Source organism: Lemur catta, chromosome 16 (genome assembly GCF_020740605.2).
Source record: "Lemur catta isolate mLemCat1 chromosome 16, mLemCat1.pri, whole genome shotgun sequence".
Lineage (NCBI taxonomy): Eukaryota > Metazoa > Chordata > Mammalia > Primates > Lemuridae > Lemur > Lemur catta.
In genome coordinates, this window is record NC_059143.1 from 4,880,280 (window position 1) to 4,904,941 (window position 24,662).

Here is a 24,662-nt window from a genome sequence, read left to right on the forward strand (position 1 = left end):
GAGGCCTGACTGGTGGCGGGGCCTGGCTGTGGCTGTCCGGCCCCGCATCCGATGCCCGGGCACCTGCAAGGTAACCGCGGCCGTGACTCCGACAAGAGGGAGCCTCGCAGGATAACCAGCAGCTTTGGAACAAGCGACAGAGAAGTTTCTGAGTAATGTAGAATTTAGAACATTCCCGAGTTATTTTGCGATCTTTAGGGACAGTCTGCACGACAGAACAAGCTGCCGCTGCTCGGGCCAGCCCCTCCGTCTGCAGAGCCGCTTCCCCCATCCCGGGCTGGGAAAATGGGGCTTCAGTGCGCTTGTTTCCCGGCTTCTGTACCCAGCCTTGCCTGGCTATGCAGTGACTGCAGGGCGCTTTTCCTCAGAATTAGCTGGCAGTCTGTCGCCGTCCGCAGGTACAGCTATCACTTTGCACGTCATGTTAGCTAAGGCTCTAGTCGCTGGGCGGACTACAAGGCCGCGCGCCTTTTCCTTGCCGTGCCACTGGGACAAGAAACCATGTCGCCCATCCTGAAAGGGGCTGGGGATCGTGCACCTGTGCCAGGCGGGAGCTTGGGGACCGAGGAGACGCCTCCAGTCGCTCCCCGCCTCCTCCGCCCCCCGGGTGGGCCACACAGCCGCTGCTCGAGTCCCTTGGTGGGTCGCACCTTATGGTGGGTCGCACCTTGGCTCTGCCGCTGTGCACTTGGGTGAGAACGACCCTCTGGTGGCTCCTCTGGGCAGAGGACACCTTCGCCCGCGGACACTGAGTCCTCCCCTGCTGGCGACAGCGGAGGGCATCTGGAGCCAACTCGGACCCGATTTCGCACGTGTGGAGGCTTGGTGTGGGCGCCGGGGGTGCGGTGTCACAATGGGGACATTCGCTCCCCGCGCAGACGCTCCCGCTCGATGCCGACTGGGGATGCGCGGTCCCCCCTGGGCCCTTGGGACTGCCACCCCTTCGGGAGCCGGCCGGTGGGCAGCCCTGGAGGAGGAGGGAGGACGGAGGACGGCGAAGACTCAGCCCCGGCTGTGGGTCTGACCTCGGGGCCGTCCGCCCAGGCCCGGCTCCCTCGCTGCCCTCTGGCTCCCGGCCGGGCACCGCCTCCTCCCTCCCGCGCTCAGGCTGTCATCGGTCCTGCGGCCCATCCAGCCCCCGCTGTCCCTGCTCCCTTCCCACACATTTGTCCCCAACTCCTTCCCAGCCACTTTGCTGGACGTGCCCTTTGTTTCCCGCGGGTGCTCCTCGCGAAACGGCGTCCTCAGCTCCTCAGCCCTTACCGAGTATTGATACGAGAATTATGCATTTGAAAAAGTCTCAACAATCTTGGGAAGCTGTAACTAAATGTCTCAGGCATCACATTAGCCAATATTCTCTTTCCAAGGTACCAAGCTACCAAAATGGCCAAATCCTCTGTATACAGCACTGAGTGATGCATTTCTGGTTCAGCTAATTTGTAGGCAAAAGACATAGTCTGCAAACGTGTTTAGTGGCACATTTTCTTGTCAGAAAAATAAGACCATGCTAACTCGATGTGCTTTTAGGCTGACGTAAGGGCACAAGAGACACTTTACTTACCTCAGGCGCCAGGTAGCATCTCCTCCTCTGCTCTGCTCTCCTCCTAGTCCAGCCACTTTGTTCCTGTTTGCAACCTGCCTCAAATTCTTTTAAGAGGAGAGAAACTTCCCAAAGAAATGAATTGCTCCCATCCTGACTGCCTCTTTTTGCTAGACAGATTATTATTATTATTATTTTTTAACTGATGACAAGTTTTCCCCTTTCCTTCAGCCGTGTTAGAGCAAATGTGATGATTAAATGGGAAAGATTGATAACCTTTCCTGGTCAGAAAGATTAACGCCTATCCTTTTAGTTACCTGCACAGAATTTGGGGGCTTTGCAATGAGATGGATCAATGGACTGATGAAATTGGTAATGAGTATCAGCTAAAACAACACAACTTTGTTTTTTTCCTCCACTGCACAGAGATTAATGGCTTAACCCAAATTTGGTCATGAACCAAACACACTAGAATCCAGGACTCTCAAAGTTTTGTTTTATTTTTTAATGAGAAAGTGATGTTTGACTGTTACTGACTTCCTGCGTCTCTTCCCAACATACCCCCACTCCCTAAACCCCCACAAAATACCAAGGTTCTCTCTCATGTCAGACAGGATTTCCAGTTAACATGAGAGTTGTGATTTTTGGAATGCATTTCTTAGACTCATTCAGGAGGGTTCAAAAAACTCAGGTATGCATGCAGTTTAGGAAATTAAATCTTCCACTGAATTACTGAAAAACCAGTGCTTTATATAAACTTTTTAAATAAATGTTCAGCTTCACATCAAAAAGAAAATATTCCAGATAAATATGATTTGGATCACAGAATCAATTTAAAATACCAATTTTTTTTTTTTTTAATTTCTAAAACATGCTGTTTGATGGTTTCTACATTACTGGGGTATGAAGAGGACAGAAGTCAAACCTGTCTTTGTTATGTAACACGTGGGGCTTAATTCCTTACTGAATTATCCCATAGCCATCTCATGTCTACATCTAGGTATATCTTTGCAGATGCTGGAGTCGAAAGAAAACTAGTTGAGGCTTGAGGTCCAGGTTCTGCAACTTGATCTCAGCTATCCCTGTGAACAGTTAACCCACCTTTCTTCCTCTGGATGAAAACGTCATACAGCATCAGTAGTTTTCCACATGTCTTAGTGAAAAACTTTTCTTCGATGAAATGCTTTTATGATATTTATTTATCAATTTAAAAACTTAAGAATTTATTTTTATTTTTATTTTTTTTATTTCAGCTCATCATGGGGGTACATAAGTTTAGGTCATATACATTGTCCATGTCCCACCCATCCCCCCGAGTCAGAGTCCCAAGAGCGTCCGTTCTCATTCTCCAGACAGTGCGCCTGGCACTCATCATGTAGTCATACCTCCATCCCCTCCCCCCCCTCCCCGGGTCTGCACCTTCAAGCATGACCATTCCCCAGAGGGTGTGCAATGCACTCATCATGTAGGCATACACTCACCCCCTCCCCCCACCCCCCATCCCAGTCTGATATCCAATTGGTATCCTTCCCTGATGTGCATTTAGGTGATGATCAGGGAAACCAGTTTTCTGGTGAGTACATGTGATGCTTGTTTTTCCATTCTTTCGATACTTCACTTAGTATAATGGGTTCCAGCTCTCTCCAAAATGCTTATGGAAGCCAAATGCAACCGATACATTTGGATTTACTATGATTTAACAGAACTGTGAACCAGGAGTGCATCACACTCTCCCACCCCACAACCCCCTTGCTCCTACTATATCATCTGAGAATTCTGGGGGCACCTGGACCAGAGGCTGTGGCATTCTGTGACTCTTGGATCCCAAATTGCTAGATGTCCCTCACTTTCTATTGAAGTTAACTATCAAACATATATAACTACTTTAGTAGACAAAACCATATTTAATAATAGGCAGCACAGCTTTTCTGAGAATGAGGAATTGCTGAATGATGATGCTGGGTGAACAGTAACAAGTGCCTGTATCCGAGTAAAACTACAAAGCTGTGCTGTAAGAACGGTACCAACCCGGGACTAGCCACGCTATTGCCGCCGCTTCTTCAGGATGAGGGAACACGTTCACATCATCTCATTTTCATCTTCACAGAGATTCCCTGCTCCTGTGGCATGGCCTCCTTTTTACGTTTGTAAATCGAGGATAAGAGATTTCACAGCCTGTGCAAAGTTAAATATCCAGTTAAGAGACAGTAACCTTGCCTGATTTTCTCCTCTAAACTCTGGGCTCTTGGAGTGTTTCCTATAGAGGTCACAGACAGTGACCCTTTTGAGGGAAATTGAGTGAAACTTCCGGATGGATCAATGGGCTGTGCCTGGATTAACCGCCAAGCTGGATTTTGTGGTCTTTGTTCTGAAGGGTATTACTGACCAGTCACCTGCTGCTCCTCACTTTTAAATATGCAACTTGTATTTTTCTATTGAATAAACTTACCCAACTGGTAAGGGTCAAACAGTCATCCAAGTTATTCTTCCTACTACAGAGCTCTCTGTATTCAACAAAAATATTTTCACAAAAAAGGGTGGATTGGGAGAGGTGGCCTGGCAAAAGAAAAAATATATTTTTCAATTGTTTTGTTTTTTTCTCTCTCTGTCTTTCTAACACCTTAGATTACAATTGACATTATAAGTCTAAAGGGGGAAAACTATATTGAATGATTTTGATTTGGGAATATAAATAACTTTTTAAAAACCCTGTAAATGTAAGTAATAAATTACAACCTATATTTGTCAGGTTTCAGTCTGAAATGTTGGTTCTTGGCACGCTCATGCCCTAAGAATAACCAGATGCACCAAAGTTAGGCAAGCACGAAAATGAGGTTTATTGAGGAGAGAAAGATAGGATTATAGTACAAGAGCAGGATACAGGTTGACAGAGTGTGATACATACGCCACAGGTGACGACCAGACCCACTGTTGCAACAAAGTGAGAGCCAAAGGAAGGGTGCAAAAGGAGAGCTTGGGTAAGGTCTGGGTCTTGTTTTATGGTGTCCAGACAGGAGCCCCCGTGGTTCAAACATCACTACAGAACCACTTTGATGGAACAGTTGGGAGCTACATGACCTGAGTCTTACTGCACATGTAGGTTCTAGGTCACTTTTTTCAGACTTATGGCACCCATGTGGGTTGGCCCAAGGGCTAGAGAGTCCTCTGCATTCTTCTGCAGCTCGCACATCAAGTTCTGATTGGCAGATTCGTAGTAGGGTATTCCACCCTCCCCCAGGTATGGAGAATTAGCAAGACCAAGATGGGGGCAACAGCACCTACTTTCGTCCCTAGGAGACCCAGAATCCCTCACTATCTACCTAACATATTGATTTTTATTCTTAGATATTTAAGTCATTCTGAAGTAATGACTTTGTTAGGTCCAGAGCCAAGAGAGAGACATATGAAGCTTTATGTGTAGCAAATGCTGCTTTATTTTGAGCATCTGGGTGTAGATGGGAGGCCAAAGAGCATCCACCCCAAGGGAGGGGAGAGCCTTGGGTTTTATAGAAGGGGTTTTTTGGGGGAGTAATCCCTGCAGAGATAGGGGAGGGAGTAGCTTCGTCCTTATCAGGGGGATAGGAATGCTGGCGTCACTGCAGCTGTCTGCAGTTAGATTGAAACCTTAGACTTTTAGACTTCTGTGGTTTTTGTTTCATTGGCTTTATGATATTTTTCAGCTTCCCACCTGGAACAAACCTTAACAGACTTAAAGTTGGTTTGACTCAGAATGAAGTTTTTATTTTTCTTCAACATGTTTACTTAATGACATTAGAGAACACAGAATAAGCAGGTATTTGTACTAGGCTTTCACATCAGAGATCAAACTCTACTTTTTAGATGAGGCTCTTATCCACAAGTGAGAGTGACTGTCAGAGGGACCGTGTACATCCCAGTGGTAACCAGCACGGTTTTGTTGCTGCCCAACCAGGTTCATTTGCCCATTGCCCAAGAAGAAGCCAGTACTCTGAGTCAGCAGGTTTTATGGCAGAGAAAGAGTCTTTTTTCCACATAGCACTAGGCGGGGAGATGGGAGAAGTTTCTCAAATCCACCTCCCTGAGAATTTGAAAGACAGGGTTTTTAAGGATAGTGTAGCAGGCAAGTGATTGGTAATTAGGGTTGTTAATTGGGGCACAATTAGAGGGATGTGGAAATCATCTTCCTGTGTTGCTCCAGCCCCTGGGGTCACAATTCCAGGTGAGTCTGTTTCTTGGTCTGGGTTGCAGGTCTGGGTGGGCCAGTTGATCCACTGGAATGCGGGGCCTGGAAGATATCTTGAAAACTACCTTTAGGTTCAGAAAAGGTGATGTTATCTACGGAGGAAGTTAAGAATCTTTATGGACACCAGCTGCGTGGCTCCAGAGTGGCAGTTACAGGGGGACAGTTACTAATTATCATCATTATTTTTAGCTAGGCCCTTACCACAGTTCTCGCCTTGCACCCCGTTATTGAAGGGTGGTTTCAGTTTGCACCATTTTTCAAAGTGTGGACTGTAAACCATTTGCTTCTGATTTGAACGAGCTGCTTGATGAAAATGTAGATTTCTGGGCCCCATCACAGACCTGTAGAATCAGAATTTGGGAGAGCTGGAGGTCGAAATGTACATTCTCAGTGAGCACCCTAGGTGATTCTCGGGCACCCAAAGCCTAAGAAAATATTATGGTTTAGAAATTAGGCAGAACTTGTTTCAAATTCCCACAGCTAATAACTATGTGATTTTTGGAATGCTCTTGCTATGAACTTTGTGGAGTTGATGTGAACAGTTGTGAAAACCACTAACTAAATGCCTGTTATATCATTAGGATCTAGTAAAAGTTAGCAGTGAGTACTTGAGTTTAAGGTTTATGGCAGGACAGCAGTGCTTAGCACGTCGCAGCCTCAGTCAATGTTAGCAGATGCTCTCGCAGTGCGCAGAAAAGGCATTTTCTTTTTTTTTTTTTTGAATTTTATAATAAAGGTTATTAGCTGTTCTCCTCTTCTTCATAAATGTAATGGATAATGTTGATAATTCTTTACAAACCAGTACTCATTTTTTAAAGAAACTATAATGAGGAGGTTGTCAAAAACGAATATTTAATAAACAACTCCAAAGACCAATGGGAAGCCAAATGATATTATTAATATAAAGGACCAGAGAAATTGATTTCTGAAGTAGTTTCTACCTTTCACTAAAATTTCTTAAAATTGCTCAACGTAAATGCAGACAAAATGGACATTACAGTGGTGATGTAGTAATCATTATGGAAAAGGAGTTCAATTCATAGCCTAAAACTTTAAGTGTATTCTTAGGAGTCAGATTTTAATGAATATTTTACCCACAATAACTGCCTATTTTGTTATTATATATATAAAACTGTCTTTAACTAAATTCTGTAACTATGGGAATTATTTTCTTTACATAGAAAAGGCATTTTCTTCTAGAGTGTACATAAAAGGTAAGTTAAGACCTTTCTAAAAACAAGGCATGATGTAGGGACCACTAGGAACTAGAAATAGCTCTAAAGGAGGCTCGTGAGTATGAGGAGCAGTGTGGTCTGAGCACCTCAAGGGCAAACTCTGCACCAAAATACATTTCTAGCTCTGTCATGGGGACTGCTATGGTTTGAATATATTTCCCGAAAGTTCATGTGTTGTTTAGGAAATTAGAAATATTTTACCCCAAAATACAGTTCTTTGACATATTTTGAGATGGCTGCTGTGAGTCTCGCAGACAGAAGTAGCACTGCGAATCTGTCCTTTCTGGGGGGAAATTTGCGTCTTTAGAGAATCTCCATTAATGCAACCAGGTCTTTCCTGGAATGATTAACTAAGAGTGTGGCATCTTCAAAGGTCTGAAAAAAACCATTTACAGTCTATTCTCTCTGAGGGCTGCTACCTGTGAGGTTTCATTGACATAGCCAGATCCCCTTTGCTAGCCACCCAAGCCTCTTCTTCCTCCCTCAAATTGTTTTGCTGCTTCCAAGCCCCCATTCTTTAAAAACCTCTGTACCTCATTGAGGAGTTGGGTTTTCATTCTGAAAGCCCCACTGTGTACATGTTAACTAAATTTGCATATCTTTTCACCTGTTAATGAATCTGCCTCATGTCAGTGATTTTTCAACAAACCTTTAGGGGACCAGGAGCTTTGCTCCCTGCAGTTGGAAACTTGGTCTCCAATGCAGCAGTGTTAAGAGGTGGGGTCTTTGGGAAATGTGAACTAAAAGTAAAATCTTAAGCCCCCTGCTAACTGAATGAGCCCCTCTTGGCCAAGGGGACCCTAGAAATACCCTAAAGTTGAGTTGCTGGTATGGGGGTGAGGAGAAACTTCCCTTTTCCCCCCAAAATTCACTGAAAGATCAACTCACAATTAAGGCAGATTAATAACAGGAAGAGGTTTTTTTACCATGTGCATAGGGAGAATCACAGAGTGATTACTCAATATGCCAATGGGATCCGGGTATGTTTATATCCACCTTTTAGAGGAGAGGAGGAGATGAGGAGTATAGGTAACTCTGTTTAGGGGCAATAAATGGTTGCTTGGAAAGATGAATGGATGGGGGGAAACAAATCGACTTGTAAATCAACCTGAGAGACATGTACTATGTTTAAAATGATTTGAACCAGGTCAGGTTGCATTCTTGATTTTCTTTCCTGCAATGTAGAGAGAGAATAGGGAAAGGAAGGGAAATCCATTGCTCTTTTGATCGGTTGGTCTAGTTATGCAGATAGAGGGGAAAGCCCCTTCCAAGAGCGTGTTAATCTCTAAGGGCCTTTAATCCAAAATACTCTTTATACCAAGGAGTCATATTTTGGGGTGAAATTTTCTGAGCTCTTTCACTGGCCATGAGAAGGGAGATCAGAGATGCCTCATCATGCCCCCCTCCCTGCCTGGAGATATCCTTTGTAACTCATTAACAGGCCCAAGGCTATTCAAGACAGAGCTTAAACCACCACCTGCAGATCCTCAATTTGCTTAACAGATCACCTGAGTCTGGGTATACATCCAGGGGCTTATCTCTGATTAACAGACTATCTTACCTTAAAACATTCCAAATATTTAGACACACTTTCATTTCTGTAACCAATTACAAATCCAAGAATCTTTAAACCCACCTATTACCTGTAAGCCCCTACTTTGAGATGTCCTGCGTTTTTAGGGCAAACCAATGTATGCCTTCATGTATTGATTTATGACTTTATGTGTAATTTCTGTCTCCTTTAAATGTTTAAAACCAAAGTGTAACCCAACCATGGCCAGTCCACTTGTTCAAGGCTTCTTGTGTGTGATTTCAAGCCACAGTCCTCTTATTTGGCTCAGAATAAATCTCTTTCAATTATTTTACAGAGTTTTTGTTCTTTCCATTGACAGAAGTGATTGAGTCATGAGGACTTTGCTCTCATGAATGGATTAATCCACTCATGGATTAATGGTTTAATAGGTTCTTGAGGCAGTGGTTTAGTTATCACAAGAGTGGGTCTGTTCTAAAAGCCAGTTTGGCCATCTCTCATGAACCCCCTCACTATGTGATGCCCTGTGCCAACTTAGGACTCAGCAGAGAGTCCCCACCAGCAACAGGGCCCTCACCAAATGCAGCCCCTCAACCTTGGACTTCCTTGTGTTAACAGAAAAAAACTCAACCTCTGTAAAATAATTTAAGGAGTATTATTCTGAGTCAAGGTGAGTTACTGCAGCCCAGGGAACATAGTCTCAAGAAGTTCCGAGAAAATGCACCTAAGAAGGTAGGGTTATAGTTTAGTTTTCTACATTTTGGGGACACAGGAATTGCAGGTAAAATCATAAATCGATACATGGAAGGTATACATTGGTTTGGTCCCAAAGGCAGGACATCTCAAAGACAGGAGCTTACAGGTTATCAGTGGGTTCAGAGATTCTTTGATTTGTAATTGGTTAAAGAAATAAAGGTTTGCCTAAAAGCTTGGAATCAGCAGAAGGGAATGTTTTAAGTCAAGATAAGAAGTCTGCTAATCATAAACAAGCCACAATAAGCCTATTCAGTATGATCTATAAAGCAAATTGATGGCCTGCAGGCATGACTTAACCTTTGCCTTGCATGGCCTTAGGTCTTATTTGTAATTTAGTATCTCATTGCCACAGTTTGTTTTTCAGTCTTATCTCAAGTTAACATGAATGCTGGTCAGTTGTTGTATCTAAACTCCAACAGGGAGTGGATATAGGAGCTGTGTCTGACGTCCCTTTCCATCTTGGCCAGGAACTCAGCTTTAAGATATTTCTGGGGTCTCCTTGGTCAAGAGGGGGTCCATTCAGTCCGCCAGAGTGCTTAGAGTTTTATTCTTAGTTTACACCAGTCTCCACAACTGTAAGATATAAATTTCTTTATAAATTATCTAGTCTCAGGTATTCAGATAGAGCAATAGAAAATGGACTAAGATAGGAACTAATTTATTCATTGAAATGTGTTATTATAGGTTAAAAAAACTGTCAACTTCAAGTAATGAAACTGAGAAAATATGACAAGTAGAGTTTATTTGAGCTCAAAAAAAAAAAAAATCTACTCAGAAAGCACCAACTCCGAACAAATGGGGTCAGCATTTGAAAGTGAAGAAGTTAAGGTTTTACCTATATAGGCAGAGATAGAAATCTTACAAGAATTACAACATTTTCCATATGAGACCAGTGCATACATTATAGTAATTTGGTTGGCTACAGATTGCTGCATTCCAAGGAAGATTACTTTATTACCCCATGCGGAGGGGTAGTGATCTGAGGGGGTTCTTATCTCTGGTTCCGTTTGGTCTCTCCAATTATTTACAGGAAACAAAGGCAGAAATTGCAGCTGCACGCCACATGACTCAGGCCACACAGCCACATTCCTCTCAAGGCTCAGAACAAGTTAAAGTTCTGACAGCTTTAAGTTTAAATTATTTAATTTCACAAACCAAATATCTTCCAGGAAGGTAAGACTTCTCAAAGCTCATTAACACTTATCTATAACCTCTTTCCATCAGTGGAGGAGAAGCACCATAGAGTGGACAGAGAACAGAAACTGTGCTGGATGGGAGAAGATGAGCCAGCCTAGTCTTTGCCTACTCACAGCTTTGTCTGAACCTGGCTTCATTTCATCTATTAAATTTGATCTACTCACGCTGGACAGAGAACCAACAGGAAGACTTAAACAAAATAAAAGCAGGGGATGTAATATAAAGTTAAACTTCAGCCATAAAATGTTCTTTTTATATTGATATGGAGTGATATATATTAAAAAGAGAGAGAGATCAACACAGAACACAAGTAGGAGAGTCTAACAACCTTTTCTCAGTTCTTCATGATTAAATACATAAGTACATTTGTAGAATATTTGAATGAAATAATAAGGTTTATCAAATAGATGTATACCCTATAAACAGAGACTGAATTTTCCATTCAAATGTCCATGGAACATTTATAAAACCTAGTAGCATATTAGACTACAAACAAATAGAAAATATTAAATAAAATTTCATAACAGTAAAAAAATTATATATCTATGGTGATGCAATAATATTGTAAATAAGTACCAACTGTGGAAATGAAATAATAAAACTTAAACCATTTTTAAATTATAAAAATGGCTTAAAAACAACTTTAGAGTCAAAGAGGAAGTGAAGCCTAAAATTACAGAATATTTTGAAAATAATAATAATGAGAACATTCCAAATAAAAATCCATGACTTACTGCCAAACCTGTTCTCAGAGGAAAATAAAATTTAGAATAAAACTTAGGTTATAAAAAAGTAATAATAAAAAACAAACCCAAGAAAAGCAGAAGGAAGAAATTAATAAAGTTGATATATTATATGTCAGAAATAGACAAAAATAACAAAATTGATGCATATAGCAAGGGCTGTACTTCCAAGAGAAAAATAAACAATAATTCTGTTACAACTTGGTAGATAGCTAAATCAAGGGATAGATAAGGTGAAGAGAGTAAAAAGACCACGTTAGAAATGAAAAGTGTAAAATAATCAGAGTTATAGATAAAATTAAGATAATTATAAAATAATACTTTGCACAAATCTCTCCTAAACAAGATTAGAGGATACAATGAAAGTAAAATTACAAAACTGATGAGAAAGAGAGAGAGAGAGAGAGAGAGAGAAAGGGAGAGAGAGAGCCCAAAAGATTTACTCAATCTCAAAAACTTTTTAAGGAAATTTTTTCAAACTTAGAAGAAACAGATGAATTTTTCTGTTATTCCAATTGTTCTAGAGCTTTCAAATTACTCTTACAACACCTAAATAAAAGCTATACTGAAGCCAGATAAAGGTAGCATACAATATAAAGACTGTAGGTCAGTATCACTTATAAATATTAATGAAAAATAAAATACTACAAAATGGTATCTGGTAGCACAATGGAAGAATACATGATAAGAATAGTAATGGACTGTAACTTCTTGGAGGACAAAGGAATTCATGTGTCCATAGAGCAGAAAGAAGGAAGGAAGGGAAAAATAAAGGAAGGGAGGATGAGGGGGGAGGACTAGGAAGAAGCAAAAACTCTTTCCTATAGTAAAATTCCAACCAATAAATACAAAAAGAAATGATAGAATTTGAAATACCATGTTGCTACCAGCATAGTAATATTTGATTTAGGTGAAAATTATAAAGAGATTCTAAAACTTATGGGTAAAATTTGGATAAGGAAAATATATTCTATAGTGTCAGATACTGGTGCACTTCTACAGGTTACTTGTTAATTATGAAGGAGAAAATGTTAATTTAATCTGACAGAAATCATGGTATCTAAGTTCACATGACCAAGAAAGGGAAGACTGACCTCTGATATTTCTTAATGTGGTGCCTTAAGGACACAACATCAATTTTGTGGTATTCCTCCCAAAAATGCATAGGCTGAACCTAATCATTAGGGTACTGAGCAACTCAATTGCGGGGACAATGTATAAAGATATTGACCTGTATTGTTTAAGATTTCAATGTTATGAAAGAAAAATAAATCCTTGGAAGCATTTCCATATTGAAACAGACTAAAGAGATAAGCCGACTCAATTTAATATACCAGCTCAGATTGGATCCTGGATCAGCAAAATAACAGCCGTAAGGAATATTACAGAGACAGTGGAAAATTTTAATGTAGATTATAGGCTAGATAATAGCATTGTATCAATGTTAACAATTTCATAAATTTAATAATTATATCTATGATTGTATAGAGAGTGTTCTGAGTTTTGGTATATACATATTGAAGCATTTAGATGACTAGGTTAACCAGATATGCAACCAGATATCAACTTCCTCTTGTTGAGGAAGTTGCTCTATGAACTTGCTCTATGAACAAGTTTCAATGACCCTTATATGTTTTTTAATAATCCTCTCCCTTAACTAAACTACTTTACTTTTTGAGTTGTTTTCCAGAAATGTGGATTTTCTACAAGACAAAGGAGATGAGATTCTGAAGGCCCCACATTGGCCAGGCATGGTGGCTCATGCCTGTAACCCTAGCACTTTGGGAGGTTGAGGTGGGAGAATCACTTGAGGCCAGGAGTTTGAGACCAGCCTAGGCAATAGGGAGACTCTGTCTCTACAAAAAATAAATTAAACCACGTGTGGTGTCACATTCCTGTAGTTCCCAACTACTCAGAAGGCTCAGGCAGTAGGATTGCCTGAGCCCAGGAGTTTGAGGTTGCAGTAAGCCATGGTGGTGCCCCTCCATGCCAGCCCAGGCACAAGACCTTGCCTCAAAAAAAAAAAAAAAATACATGATCTCCATTAGTCAGAGAGACAGATTTGAGGCACCTTCTCTCATTCTCCTGACAATGTCTGTCATATCAAGAAATTCCTTTCTTCCTTGGCAATCCTCATTGTCTCAACAACTGAATCTTTGTTCTATGAGGAAATGGACCCAGATCAAAACCCCCCTGTGGTCTTGACAACACTCTCAAGTAGTTCAGTGAATATAAATATAAGCAGGGGAGAGAAGTAGGAATGCAGCAGGAAGTAATAGTTGATTAATCTAGGAAAGAAACATAGAAAAATACATTGTACTAGTCTTACAACTTTAATAAAATCTTGGTGTCTTTAAAAATAATTTGTTAAAACATACAAATAAAAATGATGCAATCATTCTGAGTAGAAGATGGGTTCAATATTAGGAATAACTGAAATTCAGTGTTGAGCATTCTAAAGAGGAGACACAATGTGCTCATCTTAATAGTTTGCAAAGTAACATTTCACAAAAATTCCACAACTATTTCTAATCTAAAAAATTATCACCTTTAATAAAATAGGTAGATAAAGTTTTAGGATAATTATGTGTATATGTAGATATTAATATATAGATATGTTTATATATATATTTTTTTGAGACAAGGGCTCACTGTGTCTCACAGGCTGAAGTGCAGTGGTGTCATCACAGCTCACTGTAACCTCAAATTCCTGGGCTCAAATGACCCTCCTGCCTCAGCCTCCCGAGCAGCTTGGACTACAGGCATGCGCCACCATGCCCAGCTAACAGTGTCTCCCTCTTGCTCAGGCTGGTCTGGAACTCCTGGTCTCAAGCAATCTTTCTGACTCAGCTTCCCAAGTAGCTGGGACTACAAGTGTGTCCCAATATACTTAGCTAATTTTTAAACTTTTTATAAAGACAGGGTTTCGCTGTGTTGCCCAGGCTGGTGTTGAACTCCTGGCCTTAAGCAATTCTGCCTCCACCTCCCAAAGTGCTAGAATTACAGACATGAGCCATTGCACTTGGCCTAGATACATATTTTTTGAACAAGAATCAGTTCATCCAATAACTGAAAATAACCCAGGTGTCTTTCGATGGATGAATAAATAAACAAAATATGGTGTATTCATATAGTGGAATATTATTCAACCTCAAAAGGAAGGAAGTTCTAACATGCTATGACGTGGAAGAACCTGAGGACGTTATTGCAGGTAAATATCTTTTCCTGCTACCCATCTGAGTTCTTGGCAGTGGGGAGGGGGGAAGGAGGGATTGTAAAAAATAGCAGATTAACATAAGAAAAGCACAGAAATATGTAATAAAAGTTTTATGTGATGCAGACTCTTTTACAAGGAAATGAAGACCCAAAGCAGAGGCTAAGCCTGAACGTCTCATGCTGGGCTTGATGGAGAGTGGACGTGGTGGAGGAAGTGACAGGACAGAAGGGAGAGCCTGGGGTGGGCGACTGGGGAGGCCTGTGTGTGCGAGTCGGCTCAGCGTCCCTGTGTCCGTGGAGGTAGGATGATCCGCTCCTGCAGGCATGGGGAGGCAGCTCCCACCCCAGAGTCTTCCCGTCTGCCTCATAGGAAGTCCAGAAAGACCTGCACGTGCTGTGTCTCAGATTCCCTCAGCTTACAGCATTCAGTATGCCAAGATGCCATATTTTGGGGTGTTACATCCTGAATCCCTTCATCATATTAAGTGAACTAAACTAGTCACAAAAAGAAAAATACTGCGTGGTTCCACTGATCCGTAGTAGCACCTAGAGTAGTCAGACTCATGGAGACAGAAGGCAGAACAGTGGCTGCCAGAGGCTGGAGAGGGGCGTGTGGCAGTCAGAGTTGAATAGGCGCAGGGTTTCAGCTTTGTAAGGTGAGCGAGTTCTGGAGATGGATGGTGGTGACACAACATTGTGAACGTATTTAATACCACTGAACTGCGCACTGTAGGAGAGGAAAAAATGTTTCCTTTTACCCTTCTAGGTTCTCAACCTGGGCCCCTACAACAAAACACAGATTAACAAGAGAAAAACAAATAGAAGTATATTAACATGTACATCTCATATACACATGGGAGAAACGCAGGGAGTGAGTAATCCAGAGCGGTGGTTTAGAGTTCAGGCTTAAATGCCAATTTCAGCTAAACAAAGAAAGAAGGGAGTAGGGGTGCAGGGAAGGCTGGTTACAAGGAAGTGGTCAGGAAAGTATGGTCAGCAAGAGCTAGGGCCGCTACGCAGATTTGAGTCCCTGCCCTCTCCATTGGGAGCAGATCTTGCCGTGGGTTTAGAGTCATTCTTCTCTTCCTGGCACAGAGAGGGGGACACCCTCACAAAAGGATATTTACATTACTAAATGTAAATTTCCCTAACAAAAGAGTGACTTCTACTCTGTTTTCAGAGCTTCCCCTGTGTCTGCTCTTTCTCAAGGTAATCAGCTCACAATAATCTTATGCCAAAGAGGTGGAGGTATATTTTGGGGTGATATATTCTGGTCTCGTACAACACTCGATAATGGTTAAGATGGTAAATTTTATGTTATGCACATTTTACCACAATGAAAACAAAGAACCAATTGATCCAAAAGACATTTTCCCCCTAAAATCTATTAACTTTAGCAGGAAGATTTATTAGTTTGTGCAGTGAATCTGAGAGGCTGGACTATGGGAATTCAGAAACCGTATTGACGGGGAAACCTCTTACAGAAGAATGAACATCCAGGTGTGAATTAAATACAATTTAAATGCTGTTGGAACCCCCTCAAACACTTCAAGCCTTGAGAGAGAAATAACTGTCATCCGAGTCAGTAGCATGTAGTTGCAACTTCCACTTCTTCGATTATAATTTAAACTCTTCCTCATTTTTCTTGCTCCCTGAATGACTAGGAGGGACCAGAGACCAGACCTCTCCTTTCCAGTCACTGATCTTTGTTATAGGTTATCTGCCTCAAACTGCTATACTTTGGAACACTGGCTTCCATTCTTTGGAAATCTGCTTCCTCAGTGACTGTCCTCAAGTTTGTGCTTAAATAAACTCTGCGTTTAATCATATTTTCTGAATTTCATTATTTAAGGTTGATACAGGAAACACATGGAGAGGCAGAAGTTCATGTTCATCTGATCAGACCGAGAACAGACAGAGTAGCCATAACCTATAAGAAGGTGTATTTTATGGGATTAAACAGCTTTCAGAAGCATAAAGAATCCCTTCAAAAGTGGTATATTGAAATGTCCTTGAACAAGAGAATAGGAGTGAGGTGTGTGAAGGAGCAGAAGTCACTTGTGAGTGGCACTGGAGAAACTGTGGGTATCTTTTTGTTGGGCAAAGTGGCAGATGCTGTTTCACAAGTATAACGGGGGGGAGTAGCATCTAACATTTTATTTGACTGAAATAAACAGCTTTTTTCCTTTGACGTGTGAAATAGACAACAGGTACTTGACAGAATAGGAATGGGCGATGTGGTAGAGTTCAGCTTTTTAGTTCATTCTTTCAAAGTGACAGTCAGGATGTGAGTGCACAGTATTTCACAGTGATTTCGACTCATTCTCTTTGCTACCAGCATCGAGGCCCAGTTGCTCAGCATCCGATTTTGTTTTTGTTGTAATTCAACCAAAATAAATATGAATAGCAGGACTTTCCATGCCTCCTGGGAATACTGCGTGGGTGAATCTTTGTGGATGCCGATTGCCTTAAAAATAGAATGTGCTATCGAAGGAGCGTGGTTTCCACCTCAGACCTCTGTGGCCGAGACACAAAACAAGGAGCTTGGCCCTTGGAAGAGTAATGACTGACAGAATGAGTCCTGAGGCTGAAGATAGCACAGAAGCGAAGGAGAGAAAGTAAAAGATCAGGTATTGTAAAGTGCCAAACACCCTGGGCACTTCAAAGAGGGTGACTCAGAGTCACAGGGAGGAGCAGTGTGCTGGGGATCTTTGAGGAATGCTCCCTGACCACAGAGAAGGCAAAGCACAGCCATCCGCACAGGCCTGTGTCTCATACAAATTTGCCTTTGCTTTTCATCCCACAGAATTCCCTCTTCACATGGGGTTTATAGCTATTTTCACATGGCCATGCACTGAAAGGAAAATAAATCTGATCACATCCCCTGTACTAGAAGTGCCTTTCTCTTGGGTCACTCAGCTTGATCCTGGTAATAACATCATATAAACTGAAGTACATTTTAAGGCAAAATGTATAAGAGTTAATTAGGATATTTATATATTGATAAAGTAAAGCTTGGTAAGATGCTGGGAAGATGAAAACATTATCAACCTTACAACATATTGTCAAAGCATATGGTGTAAAAACTACAAAATGGCAACAAAAGTTCTAGAATTATAATAAGAAAATTTGTGCCTCTTTCAATAATGGTTGGAAAAAACAGTAAAAAATTAATAAGGATATAGAAGGTTCAAGCAACACAATCACGTTGATTTAGTAGGCAGATAAGCCTGCAACTAACAATTAGAGGATGCAAAACCTTATTGATGCCACTGATGGCATCAATATGATGCCATCATCAATATGGCATCAATTAATGCTTAAAATAGTAAATTTTATAATATATGTATTTTATCATTGTAGGGGATAAAAAATACTTTTTGCTTGCTATTGCTAGGTACATGGCTGAGGCCCCTCTAACAACAGACAGATTAACAAGAGAAAAACATACAAATACACTTAATAAATGTTTCATGTGATATGGGAGGTGTCATAAGAAAATGAAGACCCAAACAGGTAAACTTGTGTTTTTTTATGCTTAGCTTTGGTGAAGAGGTGGATAGTTGTGAAAAAATACAGTTGGACAGAGGGGTCGATCTAAACGTTAATAAACTGGAGAGAATATAGCAAGGTCTGTTTGCTCAGATACTCCCCAGTGTCCCTGTGACTTCAGAGATAAAGATGTTCCTTTCCCCCAGGTATAGGGAGAGCACCTGGAATGAGAACCTTCTGACCTGCTTCAGCGGAGAAAGGAGGGAGAAGGGCAGAGAGTAACCTTCCTGGGATTTGTGACCTGTTTCAGGGGACAAGGGCTGGGGGCGTGTGAGCATGATTTTCCTGCTTCTTTTGGTTTTTTTCTAATGCCAAGGTGCTATATTTTGGGGCAGCATGTAATAACCGCCATTACCACAATACAAAAAAGTGCATGTGGAACAGAACACACACGCTAGACTAGTCTCAAGGAATACCAACCAAAGAACTGATAGTAGCTACTGGTTAGGTTATTTGACCACATAAAATACAATCTGAAGTGGACAATAAACTGAATACCCCAAGAAATCCATGTCTGTCTTCAAAATATTTGGAAACTAAGAAGCACAGTAAAAACAATTCAAAGTCTCAAAAAAAAGAAGAAAGAAAAAGAAAGAAAGAAAGAAGAATAAAGAAAGAAAGAAAAGGAAGGAAGGAAGGAAGGAAGGAAGGAAGGAAGGAAGGAAGGAAGGAAGGAAGGAAGGAAGGAAGAAAGGAAGGAAAGAAGGAAGGAAGGAAGGAAAGAAGGAAGGAAGGAAGGAAGGAAGGAAGGAAGGAAGGAAGGAAGGAAGGAAGGAAAGAAGGAAGGAAGGAAAGAAGGAAGGAAGGAAGGAAGGAAGGAAGGAAGGAAGGAAGGAAGGAAGGAAGGAAGGAAGGAAGGAAGGAAATGGAAAAGAAATTGTAAGAGACATTACAAAATATTTAGAAGAGAATGTAAATTCCAAGGCAACATTTGTGAACTACACTTAAATCAGCTAATAGAGGGAAATTTATAGCCTTAAAATGAATGCATGAGATAATAAATCTTCCCTGGATTTCTCTTATTCCTGCAAAGTTCTGACCTCCTGAGCCACTGAAAGTGACCTACTATGAAGCTGGAGAATGTTTCACTTTACTCCCCAAATGTTTTACTATTTACAGGCCTTGAGTGTTACAACTGCAGCTATTTGTCTCCTTAAAGCTGGAGCAACTCACTGTCACCCAAAAGATAACAAAAGTTCTTTGATCTCCCTGAGAGGGACAAAGGGTTGCCATCCTGGGTAGAGTGGGAACCTAGGAAACTAGAACGACACATCAATAATCTTGAGATCATCTGAGGGATTTTTTTTTTCCACTATATACGTTGATTCTTTATTTCACTGATTTTATGCTTTGCTTCACTTTTTTTAAATTTATTTCAGCTTATTCTGGGGGTACAAAAGTTCAGGTTATATACATTGCCCATGTCACACACACACACCGCCCCCCGCCCCGAGTCAGAGCTTCAAGCGTGTCCATTTCCCAGACAGCGCAGGTGTTTACATTTCAAAGGTGTGAAAATCTGATTTGGAAGCACATTTTTTTATCTTTCCCCTAGGGACATTTATTAATATTCCAAGTGCCTGTACTCCTAGCCACTCAGGAGGCTGAGATGGGAAGATTTCTTGAGGCCAGGAGTTCAAAACAAGACTGGGCACCATAGTGAGACCCCGGGCCTCTAATAAAATGAACAAAAAATTAGCTGGCTGAGGTGGGAGGATCACTTGAGCCTAGGAGTTGCGCAGTGAGCTATGATCCGGCCACTGCACTCTAGCCTGGGTGACAGAGTGAGACCCCATCTCTTAAAAAAAAAATCCAAAGGGTAAGGAATATCCTGTCCCCATACCATAGGAGGTGTGGATATTCTCTGCTTCTATATATGAGAAAAAAATTATATTTCTGGCATCCTGCTGGGCCTCTCACCTGCAGTGCAGTAGCACGTGGAGGGTGGGGTGGAGGCTGCTGCAGCCTCTCTCTCTCTCTCTGTGCAAGTAGGATAACATCTCATGTCTCATACTGCTCACAATTCCTGGCTTCACAGTATGTTTTTTAAAATAATAAAAAAATTAATGAGTTAAGAATCAAGCTCAGGAGTTTAGAAATAGCAAAAAGACCAATTCCAAAAAGAGAAGGAGGGTAGAAACAACAAAAGCAGAAATTAATGAAATGAAACAATGAACATAAACTTTTGAGAAGGCCAAGCAGATGTAAGAAATAGGATACATAAATTTTTACTTTAGGGAAAAAAGAAGACATGAAAATACGCAGTCGGAATTTTTTAAAAAAATAGAATGACTCATTTTCAGCAGCGTAGGGAATTAGTCTGGTTGAAATAACAAAATGCTAGATAGATAAATGGATAGAGAGACATAAATATATAGTTTACATAAAATGGAATGCACGTATCTTAGGTGCAGTTTAATGAATTTTGACAGTTGTACACACCATGTACCCACCACCCAACCAAGATACACAACCTTTCCATAACCAGGGACACGTCCCTCAGACCCTTTGCAGTCAAGTCCCTCCTCCTCCCACCCACACATCTCTGCATTTGATCTTTGTCTCCATAATGAATTTTCCTTGCTCTTAAACTTCAGGTAAACAGAAACATGCAGTGTGTGTCCTTTGGGTGTGGTTTCTTTCACTCAGTGTAATATTTCTGAGATTCAAATTCTTTGTTGCGTGCATGAGGGATTCACTTCTTCATATTGTTAAGTAGGTTTCACTTTGTAAATGTCCCACAGTTTGTTTATCCTTTGTCCATTGTTGACATATGAGTTGTTTCCAGATTTTGACTATTTTGAATAAAGATGCTATGAACATTTAGGTCTTTTGTGAACATGTGTTAATTTCTCTTGGATAAATGCCTCAAAGTGGAATTACTGAGTCAGAGTAGATATATATGAAAGGTTATAAGAAGTTGCCAAACAATTCTCCAAAAAGATTTGTACTTTTAATTCCCACCAGGAATGTATGAAAATTCCACTTTTTCTGAAACTTGCTGACATTTGATAATGTCAGTCTTTTTTAAAATTTTAAAAGTTCTCATGGGGGTGTTGTGTTTTTATTATGCTTTTAATTTTAATTTCCCTAAAGAGTAATGATATTGTGAGCTTTTCCTATGCGCACTGATCGTTCATGTCTTTGTGGTATGTCTGTTCAGGATTTATATCTTTGTATCATTGAACTATTAACCTTTTAAAAATAATTAGTAGGCATTTTTAATATATTCTAGATACAAGTATTTTGTCAGATGAATTCTATATAAATATAAGTGTGAATATTTTCTCCCAAACTGTGTTTTCTGTTAATTTTCATAATATCTTTTAATGATCAGATATTTTAAATTTTATTTTTAACCTAGTTATATCTTTTAATGCAATATTTTTGTAGATAACATATACTTGGGTTTTGCTTTTCTATCTAATATGATAAAAATCCACCTTTTAATTGAGTTGTTTAAAATATTTACATTTAATTGCTATCTTGCTAGTTATTTTTCATTTGTCCCATCTATTCTATTCTCCATTTCCCTTCTTTTCTGCCTTGTATTTTTTGTGATTCCACATTATTTACAATATTGGCTTATTAGCTATGCCTCTTTTTAATATATTTTTAACTTCACACAATCTGTCTTCAAACAATATAGTAATAAAGTGCCACTTTATGTATAGTGTAAAATGTTTCCGCAGTAAATTTCTAATTCCTCCCTCCTATCTGTTGTGCTATTATCACATATTTTAAATGTACATGTTATAAGTACAAAATATATTGTTGTATTTTGTTTTAGGCAGCCAATTATCTTCATTGTTGTTTTAATTAAAAATAATTTACATACTATAGAATTCGCCTTTTTGGTGCACACTTCTATGGGTTTGGACAAATGCATTGAGCTGCACAGCCACCACCACAATCAACATACAGACATTTCCATCACCGGTGCCCACATTCCTTGTGCTACCCCCTTGTAGTCAAACCCTCCCCTACCTCTTTACCTCCTGGTAGTCAGAGATTTATTTTCCAGACCTATACTTCTGCCTTTCCCTGGTTGTCATATGAATGGAGCCATGCAGTACTTAGTCTGTCTTTTTTTACTCAGCATAATGCATTTTAGATGGATCGATCCATGTCATTGCATATTTCAATAGTTTGCTTCTTTTTACCGCTAGCTAATATTCCATTGTATCGATGTATAGCCATGTGTTTTTCCATTCCTTAGGTAAGGGACATTTGGGCTGTTTTCAGTTTTTGGCAGTTATGAATAAAGCTGCTAAATATTCACATACAGATTTTCGTGAACCTAAATCTTCATATCTCCAGGGTAAAAACCTAGGAGTGAAATTGGAGGGTCATATGGTAACTGTACGTTTCCCTGTATGAGAAACTGCCAGACTGCTTTTCATAGCCCCTGTACCATTTTGCATTACCAGCAGGGTGTGAGAAAGTAAATTACTCTGCATGCTCACAAGCACTTTCTTGGGGCTCAGAAAATGACACCCCAAAGTGAAGGCCACAGAATCAGCCTCAGAAGCAAAGTCTCTCTCTGACCTTCTCCTGCCCTCCTGTGTCTCAGCCCTCATTCTCCCCTGAGGCCACAGAAACTAGAATCCCTCTTCCCCAAGGTGGGTCATAGAAACCAGAACCCTCTCCCACAAAGCCAGCCCCAAAACCTAGAAATGTTACTCCAGCTGATACCAGACTTCAGGTTCTTGGTCCCCGAGTCAATAGAAATTGTGGCGAGACCAGAAAGATTTACACAGGCGAGGATTTACTGGGGCTTTTTGTTTGCACAAAGCGAGAGGCAGTGCTGGTTAAGGGGCACCCAGACTGGCTCTGCGAACAGAGGGCTGGGGAACATGCATGGGGCTGCAAAAAGGTCGGTGTCAGTTTTGAAGTCCTCATATGTAGATGTGGGTTCTGCTGGCAGCTGTGCCCTTGGTGGTCATGCTTCTTCATGTATGACATGTACCATTAGCATGTTGAATCTCCACCCATGGGCATGATTTTTAGCATTAAAATGAGATTATAATGAGGAAAAAGCCAGGGTAAGGCCAGTATGGGACCTGGCTTGGGGCAGTTAGAGCTGGACAGGTCTGGTTTCTTTGCAGCCGGGTTCCTTATCAGCTGGTGTCAGCATCTTGCTTCAGTGGTCCTGGGGGACATCACTCTAGACAGACAAGTTGACTCCCTCCCTATATGGATATGGGCTGAATTCCACCAGTAGGAGGCCGTTTGTTTTCTTCTTTTTCTACAGTTAATCAGGCTGGGTCATGCTGCCTCATGTTGCCTTCTTGGTCAGAAGTGAGGCCCAAGTCCCGTCCCTGTACTGTCTCATAACCTTCCCCTGCTTTTCTGTCTGAGAGCCGGCCATAAAGGAATTCTCTGACCTACCCGTGTCTGACGGTAGGGCATAAGGCCCTCATTACAGAGGAGCTCTGCCCTGTCGCTGCGAGGAAGAGATGCCACACACAGAGGCCAAGAAGAATCCCAACACACAGGCCTTGCTGGGTTCCGCTACGCTGCTAATTATTAGATCATTGTCTCTCTGTCTTTCTCTCTCTTTTTTTTTTTTGTCCAATCACATTTACACACGGCTGCCCACTCTTCATTGAATCTAAGTGTACAAACAGTTTTCCTTGGGGTCTTTGAATCTTCATTTTGAATGCTCCTTTGTCATGTAAAACTTTGATTAAATAAATATGTTATCTTTTTCTCCTATTAACCTGTCTTCTGTTAAAGAAGTGTTGGGAAGGAAAGGTATCATCCTTTTCTGCTGCTATGGTTCAATATTGTCACTATTCTTCTGAATAGGTATTCTAAAGTTTATAGTAGTATCTCACTATAGTTTTGTCTTTCCTAGTGACTAATAATGTTGGGCATCTATTGATGCACTTATTTTTTCATTCATACATCTTCATCGATGAAGTTTGTATTAAAATTTTTGCCAATTTTATGTTAGGTAATTTACTTTCTTATTGAGTTTTGAGATTTATTTATAGATTTTTATATTCTGTATGGCAAGTTCTTTTTGTACATTCTAATATTCAGTCCTCACATAACCATATCATATATGAGTTAAAACCTTTGTAAGATATGAGATTTACAAACATTTTTCCAGTCTATGTTTTGTTGTTATTATTTTTATTGGGTTTACAGTGGTGAGTGATAAATGAAGAAAGCATTGTCTCTTTCTTCATGGGACTTAAGCCTACTGAGACAAAAACCAAGTAAATACGTGCAGAAATAATTCCAAATTATGGGGAACCATGGCAGAAAATTGTTGTGGGTGGTGGGGAGGATCCAGCAAATACAGGGTTGTCAGGAAGACTCTCTGAGGACTTGAGACTTTCAAGAATGAGACCTGAAGTTCAGAAATGTGTCAGACATATAATTGTTGGGTCTCATTGGGAAGATGGTTATGAGCCTCTTTGCCGTGTGCCTCATATTTGGTGTTACTTCATATTCTGTGTGACTTTAAATTTTGGCATGTATGATAATTTCTCAGAATCTCAGTTCACACCTGTAATAAGTGAACTAATAACTAATAGCTCATATGTGATATGGGTATATGAGGATTAAATATTATAATGTACAAAAAGAACTTGCCATACAGGATGCATAAAACTATAGCTATTATTTCCATGGTTTTCATATTAGATGCATTCTATTT

General features: G+C 40.6%; 1 pseudogene; it reads right to left on the bottom strand.

Annotated features, from left to right (window-relative positions):
• Nucleotides 1-436: 436 nt before the first annotated feature.
• Nucleotides 437-24,662, bottom strand: part of LOC123621931 — a 51,982-nt pseudogene continuing 27,756 nt past the window's right edge.